The sequence below is a fragment of the Benincasa hispida genome, chromosome 1 (assembly GCF_027475165.1).
Source record: "Benincasa hispida cultivar pf3 chromosome 1, pf3_genome.v1.1, whole genome shotgun sequence".
Taxonomy (NCBI): Eukaryota; Viridiplantae; Streptophyta; class Magnoliopsida; order Cucurbitales; family Cucurbitaceae; genus Benincasa; species Benincasa hispida.
Window position 1 is genome coordinate 56,759,928 of NC_143478.1, and position 20,785 is coordinate 56,780,712.

At 35.4% G+C, this 20,785-nt stretch overlaps 1 long non-coding RNA gene across 2 annotated transcripts; it reads left to right on the plus strand.

Annotated features, from left to right (window-relative positions):
• The first annotated feature begins 1,619 nt into the window (after positions 1-1,619).
• On the plus strand, positions 1,620-19,817 carry LOC150038566 (uncharacterized). Of its 2 annotated transcripts, none has more exons than XR_016527787.1 (3): positions 1,620-2,195; positions 13,294-13,383; positions 19,526-19,817. It is a non-coding gene; the product is annotated as an uncharacterized LOC150038566 (long non-coding RNA). The 2 variants fall into 2 exon arrangements; XR_016527788.1 differs by lacking the exon at positions 19,526-19,817 and adding an exon at positions 14,987-19,518.
• The last annotated feature ends 968 nt before the right edge of the window (positions 19,818-20,785 follow it).

Below are 20,785 nucleotides of genomic sequence, written 5' to 3' on the forward strand. Positions count from 1 at the left end.
ATAAAACCTACATAACCCTACTATTGTTTAAGAAAATAAATAATAAATTAATTAAAGATCCCTTATTATTAATATTATATTCATTTTGGAGAAAGATAACATGCAAATTTGATTTAGTAATAATAGGCACCTATGTGTGAGAGAAGAGAGTAACTTATTAGTAGTTGAATAATTCTTTGATCATGGCACTGATTTTAATCGAGGGATACAAGCCACATAACGATTACATTTAATAAGATTTCTCATTGTTAATGATTGTAATAACAATGAATAGGAGTTATTATAACGAGCTTGCCACTTTGGAGGGACATAGTATCCTTCAAAATCATCAAAACATCCTGTTATAGTGTCAGCACTTCCAACTGGTAATTGTTCTACGTCTATACCTTCTCATTTTGTGAGTAAAATTTGCAGTGTTTCTTGTAGTCTTGTAATTCCTAATTGAAAAATCCGATACAAGATTCAAACATTTCTTTTGTAGTATGATCAAGCTTCGCAGAACTTATCTCATTTTTCAAGAACAAAATGCTCTTGTTGAAGTCATTGTTGCTATGATTTACAAAGAGAATCAAAAGACCAATTAAGTTGGCCTTCAAATCTTCACGAGGACCTGAATCTACTTCTGGAATGCATAATTTATCTAGTTCCTCATACTTAATTTTGTTGCAAATATCATGAGCAAAATTGTGGTTTGTTGCATTCTTGTCTGTTTTTGTGGGTTCTGAGAGAATGGAAATTAAAAAGAAAAAGATCATAAAAACAAAGAGAAATTGTGGGGATCGGGAACCCATCTTCTTCCTTCTCAAAATTCTTTTTCTTTCTTATTACTACGGAAGAAAAACATGTCTAAAGTCCATATTTATAATGAAAATCTTTATTAAACACTTTAAACATTCTTGGAAATTAATTACTACATTTTTAAGAAGGGAAGAATTAGCTTTTTTATATGGCATATGATACAATTCTTCATAATGAATAATTACACCCAATAATTATTATTTCTAAATATATAAAAAAAGAAGATTTTATTGTAATGGGTTAAATACCTTGTGCGGTATCCTAGAGAAATTACCTTATGTATTGGCCACAAATATTTACCTTACATTTCACTACTTGAAACACATATGGTAATGTTTCAACTGGGACACCCAAAAATTTTATTTATTAATTATTTTTTATACAAAATAATGTACATATTCATAATAAATAATTAGATTTTTCTCTAATATGTTGTTAGGAACCCTCCTAACAAGAACAATACTAAAAAATATAGAGAAACTAAAGGACCATTCAATTATAGAAATATAGGAAAATGTATTGAAATATGCTATAAACTCACAAACAAAATAACAAGATAAACCCTAGCTTTTCAAGAGGGCTAGTCTCTCCCAAATTCCCAATTAAGAAATCCTCACATAAAGTTCTTCACACCCTCTCAATACTCACTCTCCTTCTATTTATAAAAATATTCAGTAACTAACTTCCCATTTAATTACCCCTATACCCCTTACTAATACCATACTAATATTCTACTAATACTCCTATTATTTCTATAGTTAGGGCCTTACATAATTATTCTATGTTATATGAACTTAACTTAATACTCTACAAAAGCTCTAAAGCAAGGAGATAGATCTTGATCGTACATTTGAATGTTTGTTCCTCACATTAAGTGAATTGAAAGTCGGATGTGGACTGTGTTTGACTGTTTGGTTTGTTATCAGTTTCCTTCAATGATATTTTAGCTCTACCTTTTATAAGTTTTTATGTATTGTCTTCATGTGCTCAGTTAGATTGATAATGTTGAATACTAGCAAAGGAGTCTGCTTTGTGAGGGTCTTGACCATATGCATATTACCATTTTGCATATAAAACAAATTGGAACTTCTTTTGTTCTGGACTATTGGTTTCTTTCAGAGCTATTTTAGCTGTTGGTGGATGGAAATAATTGACACAAAATGATTAATGTTTGCTTGAATTCTGATTGTTACCATAGAAAAGTAGCAAAAGAGTTTTGTTTGTGAGGAATTTGATCTGGGAAGTTGCTGGCTTTGCCCCATATGAGAAGAGAATCACCGAGCTTCTTAAAGTTGGAAAGGATAAGAGAACACTAAAAGTGGCTAAGAGAAAGTTGGGAACTCACAAGCGAGCAAAGAAGAAGAGAGAAGAGATGTCCAGCGTCTCCACAAGATGAGGTATTTTCAGATGGCTTTCAATTTTTCCTCATTATGATTGAATTTTATCCTTAATTCACTTCTGACGTGCTATCAATGGTAATACATAATTTAGTTACGTTTTTTTCCATATACTAAAACTTTTTTCTTTGAATATCTTTTTGATACAAAGCTGGTGGAGGTGGCGAGAAGGAGAAATGAAACTTGTGTGGTTAATTCCCACAATGTATAAGGACATGCTCTAGATTGATATTTTTCTTATCCAGAAGGAAATTGAGTGGATTTTTTAACATTATGTTAGATATGATAACTGTGATAAACGAAAAGAAACCAACAATAGACATAACCTAAGTTTGTAATACCATCCTTAGATGTTCTTTATGTTTTTCCGCACTACTGGAATACACTAGTATGTCATCTATGAATACTATCACAAACTGATCTAGATAGGAATGGAATATCCTATTTATCAAGTCCATAAATACCGTAGGAGCATTTGTCAATCCAAACGGCATTACTAGGAACTAAAAATGTACATATCTAGTTCTGAATGCAGTTTTATGAACATCTGTGTCTTTCACCTTCAACTAGTCATAGCCTAACCTCAAATCTATCTTAGAGAACACCGTTGCTCCCTTAACTAATCGAAGAGATCATCTATACGAGGCAATTGGTACTTATTCTTAATGGTCACTTTATTCAACTGTCTATAATCTATGCATAATCTAAGAGTATCGTCTTTCTTCCTAACAAACAAGACTGGCGCTCTCCAAGGTGATACACTAGGTCGAATGTACCCCTTATCCATAAGTTCCTGTAATTGAATTTTTAACTCTTTCAACTCTGTTGGGGCAATCCTATATGGTGCTTGGGATATAGGTGCAGTACCAGGAATTAACTCAATAGTAAATTCCACTTCCCTATCAGCCGGTAAGCCTAGTAATTCTTCAGGGAACACATCTAAGAATTCTTGTACTACAGGTACATCCTTAGGTTTTAGTTTCTTATCTTTGGAAACTATTACAAATGCTAAATAAGCTTCACATCCTTTACTCAACAGTTTTCTAGCTTTTACTGCTGATATTAAACTTCCTGGGAGTATTCTTTTACTTCTTACCAAAGTTATTTCTTTTTCACCGAGTTTCCTAAATACTATTTCTCTTCTAAAGCAATCCATAGTGGAATAGTGTTTACTCAGGAAATCCATACCTAAGATAATATCAACTTCTAATAATTCTAATAGAATCAAGTCGACCCAAAAACTTTGGTATCCAAGAATTACTTCACAATTCCTATAATACTCATGTACCACTAGAGTATCTCCTACAGGCGTAGAGATAAATAATTCCTCATCCATACGTTCAGGTATTTTATATATATGTAATGCACACATACTAGATATGAATGAGTATGTAGCACTGGGATCAAATAATGCATAAGCGGATTAGTTACATAAAGTTATCGTACCAGTTACGATATCTGAAGCCTCTTCCGCTTCCTGGTGTGTCATAGCGTACATTCTACCCCGCTGCTGCTGCGGTTGCTGTTGGGGCCGTTCAACTACCCTTTTCTGCTTAGCTACATCGGATCCCTTACCTCTAGTTTCGGTCGTTCTAGATTGGTTTACCGTCTGTGTTCCTTGTCTTTGTTCATTTTGTGTTCCACGACTTAGCTGAGGACAATCTCTCCTTAAATGCCCAGCTTGTCCGCACTGGAAACACACATTCCTATTACCGTAGCATACCCCTGTATGAGGTTTACCACAGTTTACACACAGCGGTTTCCTCCCCGTACTAGCTACTGACTCGCTAGCGCGACCTGATACCGATCTACCACTCAATCCAGCTACAGGTCTTGACCTCTTACGACTTGAACTTTGTTGGTTCATACCTCCAAAGCTCCTTATACCCGACTGTCCAGAGAACGGGGGTCAAATTTTTTTACTTCTCATTTCTCCAGGCATTCTAAACTGTCCTTCTCCTGGTTGAAGTTCATCCTCCTTCGCTACACCCCGCTGTACTCGGATGGCGGTCTCAACTAACTTAGTGAAACTCACCCAATTAGATGTAGAGGTAACAGGTGTACAGGCCACTCTCAAATCTCCTACACCTCTCATTCTCTTCCGCGATGATCGAAAGGGCATACTAAGATAACTCAGTAAATATTTGCTCATACTCAGCAACCGTCATTACTCCCTGAGTTAGCCTAAGGAATTCCTCCCTCTTCGCATCTCTAAAAGAACTAGGGTAGTATTTATCCTGAAATACTTGTCTAAACTCAGACCAAGTCATAGTTTCTGAACTACTCCTTCTAACCTCAATCACTTTTCACCACTTCTCAGCCCCTTTTAGATGCAAGAATGCCACTAACTCGACCTTACGGTCTTCAAGGAATCTCTAACTTTAAAACACTTCTCAATCAAATCCAACCAAATTTCAGCATCTAATGGATCTGTGGTTCCATCGAACGTCGTGGCTTTTAAAGCTTTCAGCCTCTTGACTCCGAACTTCTTTTCTGGATCATTTTGAATCAATCCTACACTCGCCGCTAATCTTTGATTGATTCTATCGAATACTCGATCCTCCATCTGGGATTCTACATCTACTTTTGGTGTACTAGACTCGTTTTCAGAAGTTGCCTCCTGTTCTACTGAGTTTCTAACTCTTTTTCCCTTCAGATCTAGGTCCCGTCTAACTTCAGGACCTCCGCTGGTAGGGTTAACATTCCTCTCCTCAGTCTGCTTGCTCCGCTTGCCACTTCTTCTCAGCATCTTTGTCTAATTATTAGGTACACATGTTAGGGACTTATCTATGGGACTTAATCTAATGCATGAACTCTCTCTTTCACCCAAAGTCTTATGTTTTAGTACTAAGCTAGCTTAAATCTTTCCCAAACTTATGTATAACCCATCCTTTAATACCAAGCTTGTACCAATTTAGACTTTACACTCAACCTTTTCCTAAGTTTTACGTAAACCTTTGTTCTGATACCAAACTGGTACCAGTTAACTCTTTAACCTTCCCAGAAACTTATACTGGATACCAAGCTGGTATAAACTAATTCCTCGATTGTCCCAAAAACATTGATGGATAAGTTTGGTATCAATTCGATGTGTGACGTTCGAATCGGACAAAGCAAGGCTAACGCATAGGCGCTCTCACTCTTTCCGCTCTCGGCAGTGTCACTCTCTCCACTCTCAACAGTGTCGCTCTCTCCCACTTTCTCGATGGTCTCGCTCGCTCTCTCCAGCAATCTCACTGGTCTTGCTCTCTCCAATCTTGCTCTCTCTCTCGCTCTCTCCAGCTTTCTCTTTTTCTCTCCACTCTTGCTCTCTCCAACTTTCTCACTGGTCTCGCTCTCTCCAGCTTTCTCGCTGGTCTTGCTCTCTCCAATCTCACTCTTTCTCTCACTCAAAATCTTGCTCTCAATGATCTCGCTCTCAACGATGTCGCTGATCTCACTCTCAACGATCTCGCTCTTAGCTACTGTGAACATTGTTTGTCTCCGTGCAATTTCTACACGATTGTGCCACTAGTCACTTGCCTTCCAGTGCTTTGTGCATAACACACATTTCACATAAATTTTCCATACTTAGCCAATTTTTCTCTGTCCTTCAGCCATAACCCACATCACCTAATTTCTCCATACTTAACTGAAGTTTCCCCAAATTTTCCAAACTTAATTTCCATATTATTCCACACTAGTTCAATCTACTTATTATTTTGCCCCAACTTTCCAACTCAAATCCATATTTTTCTTTTCGAATCCCCATTCTACACTAGTTGTTTCATCATCCTACTTATTAAACAAATTTCATCACAATTTTACCAATTAAAGCTCAACTTAATTTATTCAAAGAAAAATCTACTTAACACTTAGAAATTTCCTTCCTCTTAACTTAGAATTTAACTTTCACTTAGTTAATTCCTTTTATCACTTGCTTAAGTAAGGAAAATAGAAATCCAGGTTTCACACACATACTCAATCAACTTTGAAATTACAGATTCGATAGCAGTTAATTTGCCCAAAAACACAGGGGCCCTTACAATTAACTTGACAAATAAAAGAATTTAGACAACCAGAGGCTTCATCCCAGAAAACTCCATTAATCCCACATCCATAAACTATTTAATGCTTAAACAGAGAGCAGACATACTTTACCCACCGAGAAAGTAAATGCAATTATTTGCATCAATGAATTTGGAATATCAGAACCTGGCTCTGATACCAATTGAAGGAACTCTTATACAAGAGTACCTCTGAGCGGAAGCGAGATTATTTCAAACTCATTGTGACAAAATTACCACATTCACAATCTAAATAGAATAGATATACATTTTATAGTTAATTACAGGCATGCTTTCAAAATTAAAAAATAAAAGAACAAGAAATACGTACAATTTGAAGAACCCTACTTCACAGAAAACTCGTTCTCTCTAAACGAACTACTCCCTTTGCTCTCGCTGAGAACGTCCACTTCAGTCGTTCACCAAATCACGATCGTCTACCCACGAACAGCCTCCACACGAACACAACAATGGAGAGGACACCACTTAGAACCCTCATTATTCTCGATGTGAGAATCTAGGAGGCGTGAGCTCTGTTGGATTTGGCAGAAGGAAGGAGGAAGAGAAGATCACATTCCACGACCAAGCAAATGGGAGAAGGCTGATGTCTATCATATAGACGATGCTTGATTGTTTAGAAGGTACACGATCATTTAGTAAATAGGCCGTGATCGTATAGACGATCGTTTAGTAAATGCCCGGTAACGCGATCGTTTAGGAAAGAGCTAGAAGATCATTTAGCAAATCATATGCGATTGTTTAGAAAGAAGCACGCGTGTATACGATCGTGTAGAAACGTTGAGCTATCGTGTAGGCTCTCGATTTGCTATGCAATCTGCAGTATACACTAAAACGTGAGCGAATGACTGATATCTTTGCAAAATGAAAACGATTTTCATTTTATTCTCCGGTTACGAAAACTGCAAGCAACCCATTATCACACAGTTACGGAGAAAATGCCGGCATAATTATCCTATAATTGTCCAATTAAAAATAATTAATATAATCACATTATATTCATTAACTTATGGTTTAATATCACATCATATGCAATACATTAACCATAGTTCTTTTCTCTTCCACTAGATATAAATCATATTTATATCATATTCCTTTTCCCCTCCAATGGTACGTGAATAGCTGACTAAACTCTTTAGTCACGAGATCCACCATCTGTTAACTACCAGACATTCCACTAAAGATCGATAGTTACACTTTTCTCAGCACAGATATATTTCTGTGTCCATCGAATATAACCAATCAACAATATGATAACCCTTCACAAATGCTCGTAAGTACCAGCTGGGCCAATTTACCGTTTTGCTTCTGTAGTTACATCTAACTTCTTAAGTACCACTGATCCTTCTAATGAACAATACAACATAGTCCTAATATGTGTGGACACCTCTTGGGCCATGAGAAGGTGTGTGGTGTCACATTGTTCAAGCCCGGGGATCAACCCTTATGGGAGCAATCTATCTACTTATCCTTGCTTCGGGGAAGGAGTGAATTCCATCTTATGTAGTTAACTTCCCAGCTCCCAAATCAGAGAATACCCAAAGTGATAGATTTGAGTCGGCGATCTGGCCACTCGCACCCATGCAAATCAAAGGACCGCCCTTAAAGGCGGAAGTTCCCAACTCAGTCAGGATTGAGGTCATGTTACATATGGTCATCCTAGTGAAGTGATGTCTCTGTCATGAACGGTGTTATATAACGAGACTATAACATTTCATGGTCAAGTCATATACAAACTCTTTGTATAGGACGACCCCACTCGCATGTCCCCACATGAATGATCAAGACCAGACCATTTGTAGCAAGTCACAACAATTGTAACTAGTCTACAAAGAGAGCCACATCCGTAGCGTTACCAGGATAAGGTTTCCCTCATATATCCATATGCTACAGGCCATGTTGGTTATCACTTAAGACATGATCCACCTGTATGTCTCTACATACATGCTTAAGTTACAAATGACAACCATGGATCTTAGTTTATTGGTTTGTGGTAAAGAAAATAAAACATCTAATGTTCATAGACAAAAGTGAAGAAAATATCATATATTATACATCACTAACATTTGTTCAAAACTTTGTTTACAAATTACATGACGCGAGAGTTTAGGGCATCATCCCCAACAAATACCTCCACCCTCAAATAAAAAATCCATCCCCTGTAAATGGATTTTCAAGAAGAAACTAGTTAAAACATCCTTGAAAGAGTAAAATTCAAGGCAACACTAGTTGCCAAGGGATTCAAAGAAAGAAGGCCTAGACTATACAAAAATTTTCTCTCATGTAGTCAAATACATCTCAATCAGATTGCTACTTGCAATTGTGGCTTGTGAGAACTATGAACCTGAGTAGATGGATGTGACAACAACTTTTCTACATGGAAAGTTAGATGAAGAAATCTACATGGATCAGCCCATGGGTTTTGAAGTTGAAGGCAAAGAAAACCTATTATGCAAACTGAACAAATCAATTATGGCCTCAAACAAGCACCAAGATGTTGGTACAAGTGCTTTAATGAGTTCATGAACAAAATTAACTTTATTAGAAGTCAGTATGATGCTTGTGTGTTCTACAGAAAAGCTAAAGATGGAAACCTAGTTTACTTACAACTGTATATTGATGATATGCTCATTGTAGGGAGAGATATAGAAGAAGTAAATCAAATTAAAGAACGACTAGGTTCTGAATTCGAGATGAAAGACTCAGGTCCAACTAACAAGATTCTAGGGATGCTCATTGAAAGATGAAGATCTTAGGGAGAATTCTTTGTCTCTCAAAGTGACTACACTAGAAGAATCCTAACTAAATTCAACATGTTGAATGCTAAGGCTATTGGTACACCCCTGGCACAACACTTCAAGCTCTCTATTAAAGATTCTCTTAAGCTTGAAGAGGATATTCAGAAAATGAATAAAGTTCCCTACTTAAGTGCAACTAGCAATCTAATGCATCTAATGGTCTGTACAAGACCAGATTTAGCTCAAGCTCAAGCTTGATTAGTAGATACATGAGCAATCCAGTGAAAACCCACTAGGAAGCAACTAAATAGAAACTAAATGGGTCTTTTGTTACCTAGTTGGAAGCATAAATAGAGGTTTATAAAGGGAACTCGACGTGAGGAGATTCTTGAGCAGAAGCGAACCCTCCAGATTCCATTAATTATTGAATACAAAATTTACAGTAAACATACAAAAGATATGCATTTAACATTAAATTATAATATGCTATTAGATGAAAAATAGGTTTCAAGAAACCCCACCTTTGAAGAACCTTTCTTCAAGTAATCCCTTGTACTAGCCACGAACAAAACTCTTTCTTCTCAGATCTCCTTCTTCACGCACGGACACTACCAGTCGAGAACTCTCTGTATTCACTTTTGGGATTCAAAGACTCAAGCAAGAGTTGTGGGCTTTGCTTGAGTCTTAGGAAGAGGGAAGGAGATGGAGAGGATGAGAGGGAAGTTTTTTTTTCTAAAGAACCTTTCTCTTAAATAAAACTTCTCTGTGTGTATGAATCCTGGAAGAAGATGATCTCTTAACTTATTTTATCACAAGTTAGTTATTGAGAGAATAATGGGAGGGAGTTATAACTCCTTCCCTTTTATTAATTTCAAATAAATTAATAAAAGAGAATATATAATAACTACTTTACTATATATACACTATATGTTATATTGTATATAACATATAGCCTATAGTTTTATATTGTATCAAATACAACATAAACTTTAGATTTTATTCTCTCTTAATTATACATGACATTTAATATAAATCACATTTATATTAAATTCATTTATCTGACTCTCCTCCATATAAATCATATTTGGATCATATCCAAATGTTTTATTCCTCTCAATGTAAATCATATTTATATTTAATTACATGAATCTCATTCATATAATTGGTATTTGAATCATATTTAAATTCCTCTCATAATGTATCAATATATTTTAATTAATTGTATCATATATAATTAATTTCCTTAGTTAATTTTAGCACTTCAAATTAATCCAAAAATTAAATCTGGTTGAGCTATAGTGGGGACCTTATGGACCTGTAGATTGAAGCTCCAATGGTACTAAGATAAATAATTAAACTCTTTAATTAAATTACCCAACATCCGTTAACTATCGATTACTCCACTAAAGACTAACAGCTACACTATTCGCACTACGGATAAATTTATGTGTCCCTTGAATATAACCAATCAACAGTGCGATGACCTTTTACAAATTGCTTGTAAGTATAGCTGGGTCGTTTTACCCCTATAGTTACATCTAACTCCTTAAGTACTATTGATTCCTCTAATGGGCAGTAAATCATAGTTCCACTATGACCAAGTTCTCTCGGGCCAAGAGAGGGTATGGCCACTATGTTCAAGACCCGGAATCAGACTCTAAGAGGGCAATTTATCTACTTGCCCCTACATTGGGGAAGGTGTGAATTTCGTCTTGTGTAGATGAGTTCCCAACTCCCTAGTCATACAAATCAAAGGACCGCCTTCATTAGCAGGAGTTCACAACTCACTCAGAATTCATGTCATGTCACCTATGGTCATCCTAGTGAAATGTAAGTCTCTATTATTAACGGCGTTATTTAAAGAGATTATCATTTCATGGTCCGGTCTTATATTAGCTCTTTGTATAGGATAACCCCGCTCGCATATCTCCCCATAAATGATCAGGATTAGATCATTTGTAGCACTTTACAATACTTGTAACACCTACAAAGTGGGTCTTATCCGTAGTGTCACCAGGACAAGGTACCCAACCTTATCCATCTACTACAGACCGTTTAGGTTATTATTTAAACAAGATCCACCTGTATTTCTCTACATACTTGTTTAAATGACATGAAATAACTTCAGATCTTAGTTTATTGGAATGAGTATATGCTTATAAAATAACACTTATTATATTAACGACAATATATTTATACAAATTTTACAAACTAAAAGATTACAAGGAGATTTAGGACACCATTCCAACAGTTTACTCTATAAATTCCCTAATTCCACTAAGTTGGTGCTTAAAGGTTATGTGGACTCAGATTTTGCAGGTGATCTAGACAGAAGAAGGTCTCTCACTGGGTTTGCCTTCCTATTTGGAGGCAATATGATCAGCTGGAAGTCTAATTTGCAATCAATGGTTGCTCTCTCAACCATCAAAAAAGAGTTTATAACTACATTAGAGGTTGTTAAGGAAGCACTATGACTATAGGTATTAACTGCTAAGCTATTGTATGAACAACCAGAGGTAGAGCTACTTTGTGACAATCAAAGTGCAATTCACCTAACTAAGAATCGACCATTTCATGACAGATCCAAGCATATAGATGTAAAATTACACTTTGTCGGAGATGTAATTGAAAAAGGCTCAGTGACAGTGACAAAGGTAAAAACAGAATACAATGCAACAAACTTCTTAACTAAATCAATAGCAAAAGCTAAATTCAAGCACTACCTAAATCAACTCAATATAGTATATCAGAACGAGAAATAACATACCAGAAGAGTAAGAAACTTCAAAAGTCAAAATTATTTCTAGGTGGAGATTTGTTATTCTCTGTGAAACATTTTTGCTTCTCAACTGAATCATGTAAGAACCTGTAACAAAAGGAAAGGAAATTTTAGTTAGTTACTTTTTAACTAACTCTTTTGTAAACCATTACTCTTATAAAAAAAGAAGAAAAAGAGAAGAAAAATGCATGTATTATGTATAAAGAAACAAAGACTTATCTTGAAATAAAATCCTTGACAGCTGAATGCTTTGAAAGTGGATGTAAGTTGTAATAAATCAAACCACTATACATCTTCTTTTCTTCTTCCCCTTCTCTTCATGATTCAAGTGTTGCATGCTTGATTCACCTAAAATTTTAACAATCAAAGTTCATCAAAAATGAAGGAGAAAGGAAAGGGTTTCTCAGTAAGATGATGAAAATCGAGAGAGAGAGGGAGAACTTAATCTTATATGCCATTTTTTCAAGTTTATTTCTGATAGACATCATAATCTTAAAGTTCTATAAAAAGGAAAAAAACAATTGCCATGTTTGATATCGTTCATTGTTTCTCAAATTGAGAAATAAACTTGTCTAATAACTATTCTCGTTTCTTATTTCAAACTTTCAAGAAATGTTTCCAAAAATGGTCCAAATTTGTGGACTAGAAAAAATAATTTCTTTCAAATTTGTTTCCATTTGCTATTTATATTTAGTGTTTCATTATAATAATCGAATTTGATGATTGGCTTGTTGGTGTTAGGTCACTTATGAATTAGATACTTTCAAGTCTTAGGTATGAAACTCAGTCTCATAATTCTTATGAAAAGAAAAGAATGAAGCAAGAATTGGATAAATGAAAGAAAATTAAAAAAAATAAAAAATAAAAAAAAATAAGAAGCAAAAACTAGAGAAAGGAAAGAAATTTTTTATAAAAAAGGAAGAATGAAAAATCGGAGAAAGAAAAGAAAAGAAAAAAGAAAAAAGAAGGGAAAGAAACAAAAACTGGATAAAGAAAGAAATAATAAAAAAAATTAAAATAATAAAGGGAAGAAGTAAAACCGGAGGAAGAAAGAAAATAAAAAAAAGAAGGAGAAAGGAAAGGAAAGAAGAAAAGAAGCAAAAACCGGAGAAAAGAAAGAAAAAAAATAAAAAAGAAACAAAAGAAGCAAAAACCGAAGAAAATAAAGAAAGTAAAAGAATAAAAATAAAAAGAAGGGAAGAAGAGAGAATTGACCCCATGAGTTTAGAGTGGTTTGATTATTATACTAGATCCACTATATTGAGTGAAGAATTTTATTGAAGAATTTCAGAGGAGTTTTATAGCATGAATCTCAGATAAGCATGAATCTCACTTGCATTCTAAATCCCTCCTATTTATAGATTTTAGTCCTGCATTGATTTGTTATAAACTAAACTACCTTAACTGATTTTCAATTTCACACACAAATAACTTTTAGGTCATTTTTTCTTCTACAAATTTTCCATTTGAAATGAAAATTAGTAAAATTTCTAACTCACTTTTCTGTCCTATTTTAGTTCGCCTCAGTGAAGCCAATCAGCTCGAGGTAGTGCATAAACCTCAATCGAGCTATTGGCTTGGTCAGCATATCGATAATGTTTTCTAAGGTATGAACCTTCGAAACTTCAATTTCTCTCTTCTCTGTTTGATCTCGTATAAAATGAAATTTGATGTCGAGTGTGCTTGGTTCTGCTGTTTTGATTCTTTGACAAATGTATTGCACTTTTGCTATCACTGTATATTCTTACTATTTTCTTGTGTAATTCCATAGTCATTTAAGAGGCCTTTGAGCCATAGGGCTTCTTTGGTTGCTTTTGATAGAGGTATAGATATTCCGCTTCAGTGGAGGAAAGAGCCACTATAGATTGAAGTTTGACTTTCTGACTCATTAGGTTGTTTCTAAATAGGAAAATATACTTTGTTAGAGACCTTCTCCAATCTAAATCTCCTCCATAGTCTAAATTAATATACCCATAGATCTCATATGGTTCATGTTTAGATTGTTTTTACGTTAGTTTAGCTTGTTGAGACCCTTTGAGATATCTTAGGATCCATTTTGTGGTTTCCCAGTTCCTCTTTCCACGATTAGCCATGTACCTACTTACCAAACTAGTTGCATAAGATAGATCAAGCCTAGATAAGATTATCAGATACATCAAGCTGCCAACCACGTGAGAATATGGTACCTATGACATATAGTTTAGATGATATTCATCATCCTCATTAGAAGAATTTTCAGCAAATAGTTTGAAATGCTAGGTTAAAAGGATATTGACAGGTTTAGCTTCAAACACATTGAATCTCTTTAGGATCTTTATGCTACAATCATGTTGGCTTATACATAAAGTTCCCTGTTCTCTATTTCTAAGGATTTCCACCCCTACAAAATTTATTTAATGAAAACTATAATACACCTACAAAATTTCATTGCTTTTCGTATTAGTAGCATTTATAAATTTTTGACAGCTTTCTTGAAGGTTATTATTACATTTGTTCATAATGTCATTATCGTATCTCATGCGATACAAATTATAAGTCATATAATCCATAAAATAAATATAATCAAAATGTATATATATCTAAATAAGCATTCATACAAACTTCATATAATCCAATAAAAGAGAGATGTAGTAATTAGTACTAGACTTGGAGATGAAACAAAACACAAACTTTATAAATTACAAAAGATGTCTATATTAAAAATCAAAATAACTCCAACTTAATTGTGTTATGGTCAAGACGTTGCATGCATTGGTAGTCCATCAACCTAAAAAAAAAATATCAAGTAGAAAAAAATCAAGTAAAATTATTGAAATAAAAAGATAAATAAATAAAATAATCAATAGATCGATCTACGTACTAATTAAAATTTTGTCACAAGACCATGTAACTATACTACTTATTGGTATTTAGTAAGAAACTGGGCACGAGGTGGTTTAAATTATTCCCTTCTCTGCAAGTTCATAATAAGAGCTAATTTTTGTAACTTTCAAATGTTGAAAATATGAAAGGCTTGACATGGCAGCTATAAATATTATGGACCTATTGATAACGGGAAGAAATGCACGTTAGTACAACGCAAAGTCATGAAACAATGCAGGATTGCGATGATAAAAATATACAATATTGCGTCCAAAAGCATTAAGTTCACAACATTGCGATCGCATGCGTCCATCGCATTAAAACAGTTAATTATGTATTTTTGCACAGGAAAATGCATTGACGCAAGGCGGAAATGCGATCCGAGGAAATTAACGCATAAGAGATTGCGACCTCAAGGCTATGCGATCGTTTGCACTCACGAAACTCAAGATTGCGACTACAAGGCTATGTGATCATTTGCATTCGAAAATCTGCTCGAGAAGATGGCCGCATAGAGCCGCCGCATCATGGTGGGCGCATCTGTGTGAAAATCATAATAAATCATAATGGGACAGAAAACTGATGATGTCGATTCCGAATTAAGTTGACAAGCCGTTAACGACCTACTGCAGCAACTACACTCAACTTTTCGGTGACAAATATTCGGCGCATCAGATAGAGAATTAATGTCATTCCATCAGTGCAATCATAAGAGAAAAGAAGATTTTCACTCTGAAGCTTTATAAATACCGAGGGCCATCTTCAGTGAAGGAGTTCGTTCAGTTAAAAACTAAGAATGAGAATTCTAAGTATAACATAGCATAATAACATTCCATTCGTATCCTTACAAGTTTATGTCCCCGAAAATGGTGCCATAAACTTGTAAGGATACAAATGGAATGTTATTATGCTGTGTTATTGTATTGTATCGCTTATGCACACTACTGATGAAAGAAAGAATCATACAAGCTCATGTTGCCATAAACTTGTTGACCAAAATTTAATATTCTTTTCTTTATCTATTGCGCTGATGAATGAAAGTGTGATGTTGTGCCATGCGCTCAAGTGCTTTGCGATAAAGATACTTTGCGATACTACGTTCTAAATGTATGCGTTGATAGTGATATGCTCGTAGTATGCGATGATGTAGTACGTGTCACAAGTTTCCTTGAGCTGGAACCAAGTATAATTCCAACGCAAGTTTCTCAGAATGATCCGAGGTTGAACAAAGGGATTGTTGTCGTTAGATGCGATACTAATGTGGTATATACGACCGGTTATCATAAAGAATAAACAATTTGGTTGTGCAGAAAATATAAATTGCGTTCAAAATAAAATGCGTTGTAAATAAATTTCTAAACTACTATGATACAGGGTGAGGACTGGCTGTGAATTTGTACAAAAGAATTTAATGAATGTGATGGCAAGTCTTGTGAATGAAGCAGAAAGAGAATGAGTAGAGAGAAAGGACATTGCAAGTTCGTCAATCGCGTTAAGGAAGCAACTAAGGTTCCGCTTTCCCTTGGCTTACACCTTTCAGTGATCGGCCGTGTTCCTATACGTTTATGGTGAAACAGAGATGAATGTCACGAATGCAAGGTTGTTTCCATCTCTGGAAATACATCTCGCTTTAGTTAACGCATTCTTCCAACCCTCTCTCGATAGGCATAATAACATCTTCACTTCTGCTCTCACAGGTGAAAATGTCGTTGATCATGCTTTAGCTAAACTTAGTCGATTACCTTAACACAGATTAACTCACTCGTTTAATTCTTCCTTTTTACCCAGGGGATTATGAACACATCATGGAGAAAATGGATGATGAATGTATGGAAAGGGACAGAAAGATGATAATGATGACGATAATAGCATTTAAATCTAAAGATAAGTGTTTGATACGTGATTGTGAATGAAAGATTAAAGAAGATGAACACAGAAGATGAATTAAATAATAGAAACAAATATGGAAAGAGTGTCAATGTCTTGACACAGATCCTGATCGGAGACGTTGTGCTTGCCGGCATATGGATGAAGTGGAGAGGAAAGCCTCCCTCTCAAGCTTGCTTTCCCGGTAGGAAGTGACCTCTTTCATAAAGCTTCAGCTTTGGGAATCGGAAGAATTCCTTGCTCGAGACTCACTTTTCAGCCTTGTCTTGTCGTTCTCTCGGTTTTTCTCTGTAAAGTCTCTTCAGACCAGCCTTCTTTGCAATGAATTCAAGGATGCTATTTATAGACAAGACCTTGGCTCTTCGTATTGGTGGTCCCACTGTATAATTCTGATAATTCCTGCCATGGCGTAATAGAAAATTCCTCTATGCTCCACGATCAATCTGTCAGAATCGTACAACAGCAAGTTGTACATTTGTTAACATCATCAGCGAATGCGTTGCTCTTCACATCTTCGATCGATCGTCGCATGCGTTGTTGTTTTCTTGATTACCGCATGCGGTTGAAATGCATTGATCGCTAGAGTTCATGATCGATCGTCGCATGCGCCGCCATTGTGTTGATCATTTTATCGTTCTTGATCGATTGGCGCATGCGATGTAGATGCATTGTACATTTTATCCTCGAGCCATTAACGCATGCGGTGACCTATTTCCTGCAAAACAGAGATTGGAACATTCTATTTCACCATCGCAATGGGGTTAGTGGATACGTTCACGATATTTTATAATTTTCGTATTTCTCAGCCAATTCTTATACTATCGACGCAACTTTCCTCTCTTTTTGCCGCAATATCTAAATAAAACAGCATAAATAACTTGTATTTCTACAAGTTATCATGTCACCTATGGTCGTTTAGGTGAGATGCAAGTCTCTAGTATCAACGGCATTATATATAGAGTCTAGTCATCTTGTGGTCTAGGTCTTATATAAACTCTTTGCATAGGACACCCCCGCTCGCACATCTCCACATGAATGATCAGGATCTACCCTCTGTAACAGTTTACAACACTTGCAAACTTCTACAAAGTGGGTCGTATTCGTAGTGTCACCAAGATCAGGTATTTTACCTTAATCCTTATACTACAGACCTATTTAGGTTATCACTTAAGACATGATCCACTTGCATATGACATATACATGCTTAAGTTCACATAAGATAACCAAGAAGCTTTGTTTATTGGATATGAGTAAATGTCAGAATTAAATAACACTTATTTTATTCACCTTAATCCTTATACTACGGACCTATTTAGGTTATCATTTAAGGCATGATCCACTTGTATATGACATATACATGCTTAAGTTCACATAAGATAACCAAGAAGCTTTGTTTATTGGATATAAGTAAATGCCAAAATTAAATAACACTTATTTTATTCATTAAACAATGTGTATCTTTACAAAACAACGATACTCCGAGAGAATTAGGACACCAATCCCAATAGAAAAATGAATTAGAATTACAATCGGAAAGCCAGGGTTTAAGAAGAGAGCTGTCAATTGGAAGTTGAAGAAGACCAACCTGTGAGAACTAGGTGGGTGCATCGTGTAGCACTCAATGCCTCGTGCATAACTTGTGCCTTGTTATGCGTGCACCAGCCGCACACATTCCACAGCTACCATGCATCTAACATTGCTCACACTCGCATACTCTCAATGCCTATCAACACGCCTCGTTAGTGAACGCTCGACACTGAACATCAAGTGTCCAATGGTCGCACGCTCTCACCTATGTGTGCACTCAACGCCTCTGTGCGTGAGTTACCACCCATCAACGTACTTTGTGCGTGCGTCCTTCACCCACACCCTACCTTCGTTGTGCACCCAGCTACCCATTGACTTGTCTTAGTTAGTTTCCATTTTGGTTTTGAGTCTATTAAAGGTTTTCTTGGATTTTTGGCTATAAAATGCATAGGTATGGACTTCAAAATGATTTTAAGGATATTTGAGATAATTTAAGAATTATTAGACCTAATGAATTACTTAGGGAATAACCAAGGGTTCATGATCTAATTTTCCAGCCAAACAATGATTAAAGTGGCCTAAAGACCCATGTATGCCCAGGGGAATAACCTAAGGGAGTTAGCAATGGACTGTGAGTGACACATGTTTTTTTTTTTTTAAAGTAAACTCTTTTATGGTTTATGACTAATATTTCTTTTGAAAATGAGTTATTTATCTAAGTATGCTATGGTTTTGAATATGATTTCCATATTTTGAATTGTTATGGTTTGTTTTCTAAATAAAATGCTTGTAAAGGAAAGGAATTTGTTTTCCATGATTTTTTACCCATAGAATGTTTGTAGATTTGCTTAAGAAGGTTGTTAATGGTTTATATAAGCTAAAAGAATGATGTATGAGTGATGTTTATGAAATCTAATGTTTTTAAGGAATAATTTTCAAACCATTATGCTTTGTACCCTGTGTATGGTTAATAAGATTCTTGATACTGAAGAATAGAAGAAGGTAAACAAGAAGACCAGTATCTAAGTATGTTATAGGTCTTTGGGACCCACCCTAGCATATATAGAGGCGTTGCATCATGTGAAGAGGTGCTAAGCCCTTTGGAGGCATTCTACCTGCACGTATGAGAGATATTGATGCTGAATGTTTCGAGTTTACTCTACATCTACTAAGGTTGACGACGTTAAGCGTATTGACCTTATTCTACCTTAACTAAGGCTTAGGGTACAGGTTTAATGTGATGTTATGGATGATGAAAGTATGAGAATGATTTACTATGTTTCTAAGGTTTATTGAACTTATTGATCTTTTAAGCATGATTTGTGAACTTTGAGTTTGGGAATTATTCTTAAGTCTATAGAAATATATTTCTAATCTTAAATTGCTTATAAATATTTACAAACATTACTATTTTAAACTAGACACTCACTGGGTTTTCCAGCTCACCCTTTTCTATGTTTTCTTTCCCTCCAGGTAGCAGAAGAGTTCTCGGTGCCTAGCCTACACGAGTCTAGTCTACCACTGCATCAAATTATCATCTAGTTCCACTACTTAGATTTATGAATTTTTATAGTTTTGAGTTCGATGACTTATAGTCATGTTCATTTAGAGATGAGAAATAGGTTATTTGGTTGTACATGTTGGGTTGATTTTGTTGTATACAAGTATGTAAATAACTAAGGTTGAACGAATGGTTAAAGGCCGCGAGAAGTTTTGGAATGTTTTTATGGCTGTTAAGTATGATAATTGTATATGTATATTTATATTTGTTGTAAGCAGGAAGCAAGTGGATAGTAAATGTCACAGGATAGTTGATATTTACTATCTTCACATCTCTTTTTAGGTTAAGAGGATAATCTGGAAAGGAGTCTGATAGTAGCTCAATCTCAAATCTTAGAACACATGCTTTAACTATGGTCAAGGAAAAATTGATTAATTTAGTTAAGCTAACTTGCTAATTAATCACACAATGGAATCCTAAAACTCAATGCACATCTTCTTAATTCTATATGGATGCTTTTCAGAGCCAATAGACCTAGAAACATGTAGTTTAGTTATAGCTTAGTGTTACGTGGTTGTTGTTTGCAAGCAACCAAACATACGACACTTGTTGTTTACAAGCAACCAAACATACAACAACTCAGTGGATAAAACACTCCAAGGAAGCCTTAGAGAGGTTTAAGGCTTGTTCTGGCACAAGAGAATTCAAAATGGGACAAGAAAGGGTAGACACACGAGTTTGGGAGAATGTTGAAGGATCTCTTATTCAAGAGAACTATTGAGCAAAAGCAATATCGTTCCAAAAACCATTGTGAAAGAATAAAGCATTTACAAACATACAACTACAGTTATGTATTACAGAGAAAATTACAACATGTTTTTTTTAAAAAACAAAAGGAATTGAGTATCATACCTTTGAAGAACTCTTCTTCAAGTATTCCCTCGATCTACACCAGTCACGCGTCCCAACAAACTTGATCACGAGCACGAACGCAACCAATAACCAGTGAATTCCACGAACTGTCAAATCATCAAACCCAATCAAGTAAGACTCGATCCTTGACCCTTGAACAGCAACACTCGACACTACTACTCGGTTACCTTGGTATTCTCGGTATGAAAATCCAAAAGATGTGGGCTCTGTATGGATTTGGTAGAGGGAAGGAGGAAGTATACGATCAAGTTAAACGATCGAGTATGTGGGAGAATGAGAAAACTCTATTGTATAGAGTT